Consider the following 13,382-nt stretch of genomic DNA (forward strand, 5'->3'; position numbering starts at 1 on the left):
CTGGGCGATGTCCAGCTGATGCTCCACTGCACGGAGCCAGTCGTCAGCCTGAAGAGGGTCGGACGTGTGAGAGAACGTCGGCGGGTGACCCCTCAGGAACTCAGCACGCCTGTCGCGAGGCTGTGGCGGTGGAGGAGGCGGAGGCTGAGTGTGAGCCTGCTGAAGAGCCTGAACGGTGTTGTTCAGGGTAGCCATCATCTGCATCTGGAGCTGGAAGTACTGCTCCGGAGTCAAAGGCGGAGGCATCGGGATCCCGGTCCCCTGGGTGTTCTGACCCTGGTTGTTCTGGCCCTGCTGGTCAGAACAACGCCTGGTGTTCACCATCTGATTTTGGACAAAAGATTTCACAAGTAAGGATACTGCAGGAATAAATTCAGATGGATATGATAACTCTTTGCGGAAAAGGACTCAGCCATGATAAAGTAGACAGGATAGAGTAGACTGTTTTACCCCCAACGATCTAACTCATTTTATTAATTAGTTAACTTTAACATCTGAGTGATTTTCTTTAAACAAATTTAAACTACTAAGCTATGCAATCAGTCAAAAAAATCCAAATCAAACATGTAGCATAATAACAAGCAGACAATTTTCAAGACTTAGCCGAGTTTAGCATACGACTCGACTAACACCACGCGTCGCGGATCGTGCTATCGTATTATTATAAAAAGGTCAACTAGCTATACTCATGGTGGTCAGATGACTGATTCAGGCCAAAGTCTACGAAAACTATTCTTCAGAGAGGGAAATCAAGGCAAGACGGGTAAAAAGTCAAGGAAGTCAAGGGGTATAATAGTAAAATAATTTCAACAGACAAGGATTAGAGAGAAGAAGTCCTAAAACTCGACCAGTTCTATCTAGGCTTCATCCTACAGTCGATACGGCTCTGATACCACTCTGTAACACCCGGTTTATAAAAGAACATAAACCGAGCAATCATATACGTGCCAGGATCAAGTCACACGTATATACAACAGAATGAACAGTATATCATAGCACATATCACGTAAAAGACATAATAAAGCGAATACGAATGTTATTTATTACAATAATGACAAAAATGTCTGATACAGCGGAAGTGAAGTACAAAATACGAATAAAAGCTCTCCAAAGCTGAAGCAGGGCGCCACAGGGACGTCGACTGGGAGACGAACGCCTAGAAGTCCTCGTAGTCCTGGTAGTGCTGGACGAACTCCCTCGTGTCGGCAGGAACTGAGCAGCAGTAGCGTAGCCAGGAGGAAAAAGTAGAGAAGAGGCAAGAGTGAGTATACAACTTGTACTCAACAAGTATAACACAAACTATGAGGCTCTAAGGTTGGCTGACTCAACTGCATTAGCTTTTAATCTTGGCAAAATTTTATTGAAGCTATTTACTACAGTTTGATGAATTACCATTAACCCAGTTACATAGTAATTAATCAAGATTAAACATGTTACTACTGAGAACCAAACTAAAACCAAGCCACCAAGGTAACCCTGAGAAGCACCTCCCTCGTCAGAAGGAGATAACTTCACTAATCAAAAGGAGGATCTGGGCCGCTCATAACCGTGAGCACGGCTAGTATACCAGTTTTACACTCTGCAGAGGTTGCACATCTTTACCCACAAGTCGTGAGCTACGCCAGTTGTTCATCACACTTCCTTAGGTGAGATGGCTAGCGACTCACTACGAGGCCTTTACAAAGAAACTCGTTGGTAGGGAGTAACCGCGAGGGTGGATCAGCGACTATGGAGCAGGTCTAGTGGGTGTCAAGACACGAAGCACAGACGAGGCCACTCAGCACGAGGGCCATAGAAGCCTACTGCCCCTGCCCCGCAGGTAAGTTACTCCAAACCAAAAAGATCTAATTATTACGCCAAGTCTATCCCATTCTAGCCTTGTGGTAGCGCTGTTGTCCCAGGTTGTCGCTCTATGAACCGGTCCTTATGGAGAGTGGCCAACCAAGCACTAAGCACCGTGCTGGCCCCCTAAACCATGTTTCTACAAAAACCATATTTTACCGAGACGTGAGCCACTCAAGCACGAAGCACAGAGGGCCACTCTCAGAATTAAGTTCAAGTAAACCATTAATCAAATTAATTAAAAGGACCAGAGTGTGTTATAGCGCAGCAACCTAGCACAACTAACCAAAATGCAACCCAAAGGTATATATAAAGGATATAAAGTGGCTAGGAATGTCCTTATAGGCATACAGTATTAAAATGCAGTATGAAAATGTATTTAAAAGTGATAGGTTGTTCATGTTATACTTGCCTTCCTCGTACTGCTCTGGCTGCTGCTCAAAGTGCTCGGAAGACGGCTGCTCCTGGTACTGGTACTGGGGCTCCTCAGATGGGTCAACGTCTACTCATGAACACATGGCCAAAACAATGCACAAATATAAGCATACAAGCAAACAATAACAAAAACTAAGAAACAGTACATCAATACATAAAAACAGCACACTAAACTAGTCTAAAGCTATTCTACGCGTTACAACGATCGCGTGGACATAAAGAACGCTAAAAACGGAGCTAAAACGCATAATCTAGGCCAAAAACAAGTTCTAGGGGCTTATTTGTAATAAAAATAGGGTTCCAGGGACTTTTCTGCTAAAACCGAGGGCCTAAACGTAATTAAACGTTAACTCCAGGGTCTAACTCATAAAAGAACCAGGGCTGGACGGCGGGTACTAATCTTAAGAAGCTCAGGGGGTAAAATGCTAAAATCAGGGCCTCACTGCAATTATTTTTAAAAAGGGCTGGACTGCGGGTTGATTGCAGAAAACCTCAGGGGCTCTTAAGGAAAAATGACAGGCGAAGCGGTACGCGCCGATCTGGATCGTTGGATCCAGATCTGATGGTCTGGGTTTTAAGGGGCGCTGGATCAAATCAGGGCCGCAGATCTATGATCGGACGGCTGACACGATTCGCGCGCGGGAGCGGCGGCGATAGGTCGCCGGAGCTCTGCTCCGCGGCGGGGTCGCCGGGGTTGGCCAATCCAGCGTCCCCGTGGCCGATTCGGGCTGCGGCTTGGCTCGGGAGCTTGTCCGTGGCACGCGCAAGCCACTGGGGCACTCAGGGGAGAGGATTGGGGCGCGGGACGCTGTGAGCGGCGGTGATGGCGGGCGAACGCGGTGGAGTTCGCCGGCTCGAGCATTCTGGGCGACACCAGGGGCTACGGACCACGAACTCTAACGCCAAAAGGACCGGGGAGGGCTGTGGGTTCTCACCGGGGCTTCTGGTGGCCGGAGACGTCGCGCAGGGTGCATGGCGTCGCGGACCGGCGGCGAGTCGCAGCGGCGCTCGGGGGAAGGGTCGAAGCAGGGGCGCGCTGGGCTCCTGGACTCCTTGGGTCGGTGCGGGGCGCCCCTGGAGTCGACGTGGGGCTTCTGCGCGGCTCCGGTGTGCTGGGGTGGGTTGATGTGGCGGAGCAGCGACGGCGCCGTGGCTCGGCACGGCGGCGCAGGGCGGCGGGCTAGGGTTAGGGAGGCGGCTGCGGATGAGGGCGCGGGGAGGGTCACGGGGGGTCAAATAGAGCCGGAGCCCAGGGATTTCGGCTCGGCGTTACGGTAGGGGATCCCGGGGATCACGGCCGGAGATGCCGCGCAGTCGTTGCGAGCGCTGCGCGGGGGAGAAGACGGGGCCGACAAGCGGGCCCCGCTGGTCAGCGAGCGAAACACGAGCAGTGCGGCGGCTCGGGCTGAGCGGGAGGAGAGGGCGGAGTGGGCCTGTGCGGTGAGTGGGCCGCGACGCGAAGCACGTCGGGGTGGAGCGGCCCGGTCGCGTGCGGGGAAACGGGCCCGGGAAGAGAGGGGAGCGGGCAGCGCTGGCTAACTGGCCCGCGGGGAAGGGAAGGAGAAGATGGGCTGGGCTGGGCTGTCGCTGGGTTTTGGGCTTGGGTTTAACCTTTTCTATTTCTATTTACTCTCTCTTTTCAAATCTAATTCAAACAAAGGTTGAATTCAGATACCAATTTGAATTCAAACCACACTCAAACAATTAAAAGCTATGCACCGGCATGAATGCAACATTAAAAGTAAACCTAGGACAAATTTTAATTACTTTAGGAACAAAATTAGATTCAAATGCAAGCTAAGCAAAATAAATCCTTAGAAAATTAAATAAACCAATTAAATTTATTACTAAATGCTGAAATTTAAAATAGGGTGTTACACCGATGCACCCCATTGGAACCCTAACTGATGTTTTGCTGCATTTCGTACTATTTGTGTGCATTCGGGTCCATTTTGTTGCCTTAGGAAACCCAGTGCAAAACGGGCCGAACTAGTGCAAAAGTTCGTGTCACGAAGTCGCGTCGGAATTTTTCGCAACGACATTGGACCCCAAACTGACATTTTGGTGCGTTTCGTACTATTTGGGTGCGTTCAGGACCATTCGGTTGCCTTACGAAACCCGGAGCAAAACGGGCCGAACTAGTGCAAAAGTTTGTGCCACGAAGTCGCGTCGGAATTTTTCGCAACGAACGCAACCGATCCACCCCATTGGACGCTAAACTGATTTTTGTTGTGTTTTGTAATATTTGGGTGCATTCGGGACCATTTGGTTTCCTTACGAAACTTTGTGCAAAACAGGACGAACTAGTGCAAAAGTTCGTGCCACGAAGTCGCGTCAGAATTTTTCGTAACGAACGGACCCGATCCACCCCATTGGACCCTATACTGACGTTTTGGTGTGTTCGTACGATTTGGGTGCATTCGGGACTGTTTGGTTCCCTTACGAAACTCGGTGCAAAACTGGCCGAACTAGTGCAAAAGTTCGTGCCACGAAGTCGCGTCAGAATTTTTCACAACGAGCTGTGACACCTCTGGTGTCAGTTTAACCAAAGCCAGGCAATTAACATAATTTCACACACAAATGAGCTAAGAAAACTTAGATAAGAACCCTATGTCTAGTTTTTGCAAACTTGTGTGTAAATGTATGAGTGCATGTGTTTGAGTGCAATGTGCTTGAAAAATAATAATTGGTAGCCTTTTTAACTTGACTTGACATGTGTGGTAAATAAGGCAATAAAATACACTTTTCATAATGAGCTATAAACTTGCTATGCAAATCAAACCCAAACTGGAAAGCCCTCAAATGCAAAGATCAATGGAACCATTATTTGATTTATGAAGAGCTACTAGTTTAAACAAAATAAAAATTCGAACAAAAGGTTAAGCATTCCTTTGGCTCATGATAACAAAGATTTATACAAAACACTAATGCATCCTTGTATAGGAGTATGTGTGGATAGAAAACTTGTTACTTTAATATTCTCAAAACTTTCAAGCTAAACTTGTCATAACAATGTAGTAAAAGACACATTTATATTTTTGTGACACATAGTTTAAATTAAAAGACTTTTTGGCAAATTCAAGATTTAAACAAATCAAATAAATAGGAGTTCTATTTCTAGTGTTAAGGAAGTTAAAATAACTTCAAACCAATGCAAGGAAGCCTATGAAAATGAATAGGCATATTCACCATGTCATGATAAACAAAAACCTAGTTGAAGCCTAGGAGTAAAAGTGCCAAAATTCACATGAAATGATAAGTACCTTAAATGGCAGTTTTTGGAAATAATTAAATAACTCTCAAACCATTGCTCTAATGAAAAAGTGCATAACACGAAAGTTGTAGATCTCGCAAAACTGAGCAAAAGTGGTATTCAACACTTTTTCATTTGGAGCCAAGAAGAGGGAGAAAATTTGAAATTACAGAACTGATTTTGGAACTTCGGTTTATTTACGAAATTGCCACTGGCCGGTTCTTCAACCTCCGTCTCCCTGCACCTCGCCTACGACGGCGCCGTACGCCGGCGAAGCCACCTGGCCGCCCCATGCGTCGCGCCTCCGCCCAAAACCGCTCCCGCGCCCCTGGTTTGCGTGGCACCGCTCCCTGCTAGCGACCCCCCGAGCTCGACACGCGCCTGCGCAAGCCCGTCACGGCAGGCCGCCGGTCACCTCTGGCTGCCCCTCCCCAGGCAGCTAGCCTCCAGTTCGCCCAGCCCAGACTCACCCTCCCCCTCCCCCTGGGCCTATAAAAGGCAGAACTCGAGTTCCTTCCACGCGCCCGAGCCCTGTCCGCCCAGTACAGCGCCTCCATGGCCGGCCTTCGCCGGAGCTCCGTGGACAACCCCATCCACCATCCCTCGGCTCCAACCGAGACCCAGAATGGTTTCCTCTCAGCACGCTGATCCTCCCAAGCCCAAACGCCCCTTCCCTACCTCACCCGAGCTCGCCGGAGCCGAGCTCCCATGGCCGCCGCCCCTGTACATCGCCGGCGACCCACCTCCCGGCCGCCCCCGACCCATCCAAGACCACCATAAGGTGCGCCTCGGTCTCCTCTCTCTTTTCCCCCACAAACCCCTCGCCGCCGGCCAACCCCTCGCCGGGAAACGCCGCGCCCGTACCCTCCTCTGTTCCTGACTTCCGCCAGGGACCTCCCTGGAGAAGAAACAAAAGTTCTAGGGGTCCAAATGAAAAGTTACAAATGAACTCAAAACAGCAAACTTTAAAAATGCCTAGAAAATCGTATAAAAATCAGAAAAATGCAAACTAAAATGTTTTGGAATACTTGAAACAAGAACTACAACTTTTGTTACATTCACATGTTCATATTTTGCTTTTATTTTAATCTAGGGAAAAGAATAAGAAAACCACCCTATGCATGTTCAGGAAGTTCTGCTTAGCAAATGACCTTGATTTTTGGACATGTTATCACAAATGGAATATTAAGATTACAGTAAAAAGATGACACCCAACCAAAACAGTTATCATGTTAGAACAATCAAGATTCTCTAATCTGTTGCTAGCTTTCTCGATTTAATACTAGAAAATATGCCCATGAGCTTGCTCTGGAATTTTTATTGCATACATGTGTCTGAAATCTTGTGAATCCATAAATTTCAGATTTATTAGAGTTCATTTGCTATATACCATGATTTATGCTTGTTTAATCAACTTAATTCTCCATATATAGTTCTTATGCTCAGAAAAATCTATATTTATTTCTGAAGTCTCTTTTTAGCTCTTTGTTCCTGTATAAAAATTTTGAGGTGCAGTTACTGAGTTTTGCTTTGGTGAATAATCATGCTTAGCATCTTAGGGCTAGATTTACTATTTTTGTTCTGAGTAATCTACACCATAACTGATCTTGATTTTTGGACACGATCTTGTTTAGAGCATGTTATACCTGTAATAAAAAGTTCATATGTAGTACTGGTTAAATGCACCTTAAGAAATTTATGCTAAATCATGTTAAGTTAAATGCATAACTAATCTATCTGGTGGTTATAAAGCTCGATAATTTTTCTGGAGTATGTTTAGCTCATGAATAGGCTCTGGTAAAAATTTGACAATCATATACCTAGTACAACTCTCTGGAGAATTAATCTTAGTTAATGGCTTGTTGTTTTTGTTCTTTTTATTACCTCAGCTACATAAGTGAATAAAATCTGGAAAAATTACAGTACTGAGTAGATACTTGGTAGATGCTCCCATAAAATTTGTAGCACCATAACCCATGTCAAAATTTCTGTGCAAAAAGGTGAAGCAACTAGAGTAATCTACTTACATGCTTTATTATGGATAATGGCTTTATGATTAGATGCTGAAAACTATACCATAGATGCTACAGTATATGATTTGAGTTACTTTAATTTTTCATCACTATCTCATGAGTAAATTGGTTGCTATGAAATAGTGAAAGTATGCTATGTTTTAATGATAAAAATGAAAACCCATCCACACAGTTCTTTTATGAAGTAAAGTGAATTTAAGAACTACTCTATAAACGATTGCCCAGAAAATAAAGTTAACTAAGACCACCACAACAAACACTTGCTATTCTGGACTACAACTTTATAGTGAAGGAAAGAAATATATTTATATCATATTGTAACAATATCATTTCTGCATGCATATAGAAACGGTAAATCTACTCGACGGTGATTACGAGTTGGTGCCGCGAATAATACCACTCTGGAGAGTGTCTCTCTTAATTATACTAACTTGAATCAAGACCCGAACTAATGTTCGGAAGAGCCCAAGGCTACTTTTGAACAGTGCCCAAGAAGGCAAGCCCCGGTGCATAATCCCATTATTTTACGCATTATATTCATCTTACTATTTGTATATGTTGTAATAATTTTTATTGCGCATTTACGTTGTCTAGGAGTTGATCGAAAACCTTAGGTGCATGATCCCTAGGTACCTATGCTTGTTATCCGGATCTTTTTCTCGACTAGTTGCCCCGCTAACTAGGTACGGTAAAAATCGAGAGGTTTCCTGCCTTTCGCGAGATTATAGGAGTTGACTGACTTTAATTCCTGCTGAAATATAAGGACAACGGGCGGGGTTGTGTAGTTGTGATACCCCGCTGGTGTAGTCGAAAATGGCTAAGGTCGCGGTGTGTGGCTCATTTCGTTAAGCGTTTGAAAGTACTAGCCACATACCGAGAAATATGGTAATCGGTAAGCTGAAGTACCTGATTGGACCAGCGAGTGGAGCGATCTCGCACCCTCTTGGTAGAAGTAGGTTTTATTTTTTTTGTCCGGACGTACAGGTGCAGAGACGTCGGGCTCTGTAGTCGGGGAGGGTGTTCCGGATCCACGGACTGGAAAGAAAGGGGAAATGTTGTGTGGGTGACTTGGTTCTCATACGTGTGGTCTAGGTTCCCCTGGCCAGGTTGAAATTCGATTCAGAATCGTCCGCCTCTCACGGCATGAGATTGCTTAATGTTTTCGGTCACACAGAGTAACAAGTGGAACATGATGATGATAATACTGCTGGTTGATTAAATGGTTGCTCTACCATGTTTGAGTAGAGTTAGATGCAAACTTAGAATGGTTAATCCAACTGGAAGATGGCTAAATAAAATCTGAAAATAAGGATCAACATTTAGTGGCGTTTTTGGCAAAACAAACTCCACCAACCAAAAAACCTTGCATGTCTAGTTATCGGACTATGTTATATCCGGTGACGGGTCAGTCTTGCTGAGTATTAGTATACTCAGCCTTGCTTATGGCACTGTTTTTCAGGTACTAACTTCGAAGATCTGTTTGCAAGTCTTGCTTGGCCGTGTACCTTGCCTCCGGGCTGGTCTTTTGAGTGGGATGATCCTTCAGCTGGTGCTGACCACCCTTCCGCTGAGTGACGCTTTCATACGGGCTTTATCGATGTGTCACGTTATTTCGCTAGATACCTTTTAATGCTTCCGCTGAACTATGACACTTGAATAATTTGTGTAGTTTGGAACTCTGTAGTACTTTACTATTCTAAACCTGGTTTGTAATAAATTTCTCTTCCGCTGCAATCACTCTGAGATGTCTGAAATGTTCTGTGTTGTAATCTCTGGGCTCACCTTCGTGTGAGTGTTGTCTGCTGATCCTGGAATAGCGTGGCTTTTATCGAGGCTTCACTCGAGGAACTACCGGTGAGTGCCAATTTTGGGTCAGAGTTGCTTAGCAACAAAGATCAGTGCACCCGGGCCCAGTAGTTTTGGGTGGTTCCGCCACAGCTGGCATCAGAGCTCGCAGACAGCCTACCAGAGATGACAGCCTCGGTTTTCAAAACAACAAATTAAACTTACTTCAAAACTACTAAAGTTTTCTTTGAAAGAGTTTAGGATCTCCCAGGACAAGTCTAGGACGTAAAGCCCTAGGGGATCTTATGGGTATAATCAGGTGGCTTATTTTGTATGGCTAACTTCCAGCACATTACTTTTTAGTATTTAAATTATGCAATTTAAATTATGCAACTACATCATCGCCGTGGAGGTATGCTTACTCAGTCAGCTGAGGGAGTCTGACCTTCCCGTCGGTGATGCGAGCCGAACGCTGGAGCTCAAGCAGTGGCCTACTTGAGCTGCTGCCCATATACCAACTGCGGTTGATTATATGGGGAGTAATGGTTCGAAATTGGAATTCAATTCCCCATCAAAGACGGTACTCAGTCAATACGTTGTTTCGATAACGTATGCTTAACGTTGTCCATACGGCGGTAATTGTATGGATGCCGATTCTATAGTGATCAGTAATGAATGGGAACGCTTTCGTGAGTGCTGGCACGAAAGATTCATTTTATATACTGTCAATTTTCTGCAGGTATGCTAACTCGAAATCGAATCATAGGCTATCTAGCTATATCGAGTAGCTACATAGTGATAGTCGTATTATGTATGCCACCGAAGCTAACCACGTAAGTCCAATGTTATTTGGCAATTCTTTTCTTTGGTGAGGACGATTAAGATCTACATTCATCCTCAAATCATCAGCAAAGAAACTTTTGAAAGAAATCAAAATCGAAAAGTTTAAAACACGATCTTAAGGATCATCTAGCAAATCTGTGTAATCTGGAAATTCTGGTTTCCTCGAATTTTTAACATATTAAAATCACTTCAAATCAAGTTTGGGTTGTAATATGAAATGTAGCTACGCAAAATTCCAAGCTTCTGTAGAAATTTAAGAATTTTTGAAGTTCTCTACCTTAGTGTTTTCAAATTTATAGTAACCTTCTGCAAATCTGTCAAATTAGAGCAATCTGTCTAAAGTGAATTTTTCGACAATCTTAATTTGCTCATATGAAAAATCGTTCAACACAAAAGTTGTAGGTAACTTGATGAAGAACTTATTGTAAAATTTTGAATTATCTTTGTCAAGTGGTTTGGTAGATATGGTCAAATTACTCACTCTCTGGACAATCTGTTTTCTGGTTTGACATCACTTCAAAACCTTGAGCATTAAACCTTGTTAGGATCTGAACTGGCCTTAGTGTTGACTAGATGAAATGTTGCTCACTACCTTGGGCATCTTCTATAAAATTTTGAGAATTTTTGACCAAGTATATTGTCCTTGGTGAAGAAAACACTAGCTCTCTGTTCGCTGAATTTTCTGGACATACAGTAAGGAAGACTTTTAAAAAAAACCATCATAGGGTTGATCTAGACCTAGCCTTGACTAGAAAAAAATGTGCACAATGATATTACGAATGCCCTTGTAAAATTTCAAAAAAAATTTTGGACCCCTCAATTTAGAGTGACGAAACTCTAAACTTGCTTCCGGTACAATTGAACTCTCATTGTCCAATTTATATCCTACGGGATATTGCTAAAATTTTCACCCTTGTATATGACTTTTCTTGGATATGAGTTGAATACCAAAGTTGCTCCAAACATCCTAAGCTACATGCCTACAAAATTTCAACTTCATTAGATGTATATAGTAGGAGTTATGGCCTAAATACAGAGACTCTGTTCAGAAAACCAGAGGTGTAGTAATGGATAATTTCGACCATCTTACTCTTAGAATTAGCCTCTGAGTTGACTACCAAAGATGTAGCACATGAAATTATCTAACTCCTGTCAAAATTTCAAGGCATTTTGATGAACGGAACGCGAGTTATGAGTTTTCTCGTAACCTGCAGCTTCCTGCACGTTCGGTTAACCATGCCTTTCAAGTTCTACTCATCCACCCATCTATCCTTTGAATCATACCAATGTTAGGGACCATATTGCTGGTGTTAACCCTTCCATATTGTTGAAGCGCAATGTTCTCCAACCTAAAGATGCTGGTTATCAATAGCTCAACAAAAAGAAGAATGACACAAGGGATGACTGAAATTACTTGGACGAGTTGAAGGAATTCTCATTGCCCTTCTTGCTCAAATGGGTCTTTTGAAAAAAAAACAAAAAAAATAGGTGCACAAAAATGCTAGAATATCATGCATAATCATGACTGCAACATTCATGCAATACTTGTAGCAAAAGTACTACCAATGCATTGTTAGTGCATTTCCATGGTTAAACCACTTATGCATATGGAAGGATTTGTGAATATAATCGGGTTCCTCATCTTCCTTCTTGCCACGAGCATTACTTGGGTTGCTATGTTTTTACTATGTTTTTACCTTGTCGTGGTGTTCGTCACTAACCTAAGGTGCTGCAATGGAACCTAGGGCCTCGTGTGTGCTACCGCAATACGATTGTGCTACTAGGTGCGTGCTGGTATCTTGGTCTGTGATAGCGACTCCGTGGCAATCTATTTTCTCGCAACCTGAATAATGTGTTGATTTGTTTGAGTTCTATTTTGGTTCCACAAAAATTAAGAGTACTTACCTGACCTTCCAGTAGCTAACCTACATTGCAACCTGAGCACCGCATGCCCACATGCATGATCATCCTACCAAATAGATATACCCCATCATGCATGAAAACCATGTGCATCAGAAGTTATACACTAGGAAAACGCCCATCATTCAATAGTATCATGACAAATGCATCATGCCATGTGCATCATGTCATCAATGCATAGGTCATTTTATCTGTGCAGTGCATCCCCACACATATATTACCTAGGTGTGTTGCTTCATTACAACCAAACACCTGCACCTAACTTATCAATGGTATCATCAATCTCATGACATATTGGCATTTCCACCATACATCATGGCATTGAACTAGTGTGCATTTTTCTCAAAACATGTATCAACTTCATTAAATCATCTTGAGCAAGAATGTCTTGAGAAAAGTTTGTTTCTACCGAAGAATAAGACCTCCATTCTAGAAAGCTGCCAATATAACTGGACCGGCAGGTACAGAAGAGAAACCCAAATCTTAGACCTGGCCAACTACCTCAAAATAAGCTGAGCCTGTGGAATAAGATGTAGTAAAACAAATCTCCTTACTGTTGTAAAATTTTGAAAATTTTTGGAGAAGTGTAACCCACAAAATTCAGTCTTTTGGTAAACCCCTATGATCCTGTCAACTTGTAGCAGTCTGGCCACATGAATTTTTCGACCCACTTAGACGCCTTTCCTGAGAAAACGATCAACATAAATGTTGTGGATAACTGAGTCTAGAAGCTAATGAAAAATTTTGAGAATTTTTTTTCAAGTGTTTTGGTACTTACAGTCAAAATACTAGCCCTCTGTTCAGTCTGAAATCTGGGTCAACCTTCCTTCAAACACTTAAGGATTTGACTATCTTAAACTCTGTTTCTGAGTTAGAGTTGACTAGAGGAAATGATCACAATTATCTTAGGCACCCCCATTAAAAATTTGAGAATTTTTTGACCTTGGATTCATCAGTTATGCTAAATTCTATCAGCTACTCAGAATCTGTTTTGCAAAAGAATCATCAAGTACAAGCTCTCTTAAAGAGTGGAGAAGCCTACTGTGACAAGGATAGAGTTGTATGGTTTGAATCTCCATAGTAGATCAACTGAATTGTGATCTCTGAAAACCAATTCTTGATAGGTCACCTTTTTCCAAAGCTTTCCAATCACTTGGGTATTAATGAAATATATCAAGACCCTAGGCAAAATTTAACGCTAAATATATCTCATAATGCTATACCGAGACCACTTATGAATACCCGTTACACTCCAAATTTTTCCGGTTATG

The sequence above is a fragment of the Panicum virgatum genome, chromosome 2K (genome assembly GCF_016808335.1).
Source record: "Panicum virgatum strain AP13 chromosome 2K, P.virgatum_v5, whole genome shotgun sequence".
Taxonomy (NCBI): Eukaryota; Viridiplantae; Streptophyta; class Magnoliopsida; order Poales; family Poaceae; genus Panicum; species Panicum virgatum.